This window comes from Anopheles coluzzii (genome assembly GCF_943734685.1).
Source record: "Anopheles coluzzii chromosome X unlocalized genomic scaffold, AcolN3 X_unloc_88, whole genome shotgun sequence".
In the NCBI taxonomy this organism is placed as follows: domain Eukaryota; kingdom Metazoa; phylum Arthropoda; class Insecta; order Diptera; family Culicidae; genus Anopheles; species Anopheles coluzzii.
In genome coordinates this window covers 17,793-20,000 of record NW_026054522.1, presented here as the reverse complement: position 1 = coordinate 20,000, position 2,208 = coordinate 17,793, and positions in this window count along the sequence as shown.

The window sequence follows — 2,208 nt, the reverse complement described above, 5'->3', positions numbered from 1 at the left end:
CACTCTTGATCACGCGAGGCGCAAGTCCCCCGTGACCACCGAGATTTGTTCTGCGACGCCAGAGCGTCCGTTGGCGCCACTCGATAGACTGCACAAGCAGGCAACGTCGGATGCATTGCACACGGCTAGCGGATCTCTCTGCACTGCGTCGGGTGTCCCAACGTATGTCTGGAGACATTGCTATGCCGGTACGGCACTCTGCGCACTCTTTCTTGTCCTCTTCGAGCGACGGGCCTCTAAGCGGGGTTGTATGCCGGTACGACACATCGACTGGTACATTGCACGCACTAACGATCGCTCTGCACTGCATGGAACTCATTCGTAACCACCGTGACGGGAGACTTTGCTAGTACGCACGATACTCTGCGCATGTGTACATGTTTTACAACCCAGCCAACTTGAGCACCTAGGGGAAGTTGTGATGCCATCTGAACACCCACCGACTGATGCATTGAACGGCTAAAGTTGACCTTCAATCCGAACTGGCACTCTGCGGCGTGGAGGCAGTTGCGCGACCACTCCTATCCCAAACCAACAAAGCAAGGTGTATCCTACGTGCTCGGTACAAGCACACCACGACGGGACACATTGAACGGTTCAGCGATCTCTCTGCACTAGTGGAAGAACTCCAACGTGATACGGGAGACTTTGCTACAGCGGCTTCTCTGCACTTCTGGGCTACCACCTTGTGACGGGAGACATTGCTAGCGGTCACTCTGCACTAGTGATGGTACACCACCGTGATACGGGAGACATTGCTAACGGCCACTCTGCACAGGTGCCAATACCACCTTGTGACGGGAAACATTGCTAGGAACCGATCGGCATCTCTGCGCGATTACTTGACGCACACCCAACTAAGTCAACTGTTGGACTTTTTCGTAATCACGGCGGGACACATTGAACGAGCTCTAACGGATCTCTGCACGCATGGAACATGGTGGCGGGAATCATTGCTAGAACCGAACGGCGCCTCTGCGCGATGTACAAACAAGCTCAACAGGAACCTCGTATCGGCTGCCGAGCCGGAGCTCGAACAACTTGGACTTTCACCTCTAATTTATATCAACTCACCACTCCCCGAGGGATCCGCAGAATTGCTTCTGGGTCCCGTATCGTTATTTGCGATTCGTGTTTGCATTACACTACATTGAACTATTCCAACTTGTTTATCCGCATGGCGAACATTTGCTGCATTGAACATTAAAGTTCCACTTCGCTCTCCCCTACGTGGGTCTGAGCTTCACTCTCAGGGAAAAAATATGCCACATTGGTTAGGGAAACCCGGTTTCATCACGCTATGTGCCCTGCACCACCAGCTTAGCGTGAATGCTTCGAGTTTCCCTAAGAAGTTCGATTGGTCTTGCAGAGTTTAAAGACAACGAAGCTTAGTTTCAAGCAATGATTTAATATACGCGTATTAAAAACCCTTAACTGTTACAACTTTTATGCTTGAAACCATCGCAACGAAGTCTTTGGGTCCGTAGACCCGTGATGTACTGCTCCAGGAAACGTTTTGAAAGAGTGGAAACTCAAAATCATAGGTTAAGATCATCGGCAGAACCCACCAGACACCACTTTTGCTTCATAAGTTCGGCCTATAGTCATATGACGATTTTCATCGGGGAGGGGACGTATGACCCAAACGGGGGCTTATATGACCCACGGACACTGCAAACCATGCTCCTACGACTAAATAGAGGTTAAAACTACGATTTGGTGAAATCTTCATTTTTGACCTCGGAGCAAGGTACCTTCCCTATAGTAGGCAATGAGTAAATGATCATAATCCCAGGAGGGCAAAAAATGGGAACCCGAGAGGAAAGCGCTGTTGGCGCGCCTAAGCTAGTGGCCCGTAGAGTAAAAAGGGTACCCCCAACAAAGTTGTCGTTTCACGTTCTGGTTTCACTTTTCATCATCTAGGGTGCGTTCCTGACACGTTTTGAGGGGTTTTAGCAAAAAAAAATTTTTCGACTACTCGAGCTCTCTGGCCCGTTCGGTGCACATTTTTGAAAAAAGCTAGGGAGCTGCCCCTAGGTTCGGGGTGTCACAAAATGTTGAAAAGTGGTCGAAAAACCACTATCCAGAATCGGATGTAGAATCGTTAGACGAACTTAAAATTGTTCTACGACACCCATCTGCGACGTTTAGTATTCGAGATATGGCCCGTCCTAGGTCTGACCGAGCAATTTTTGTTCCGCGCACTTT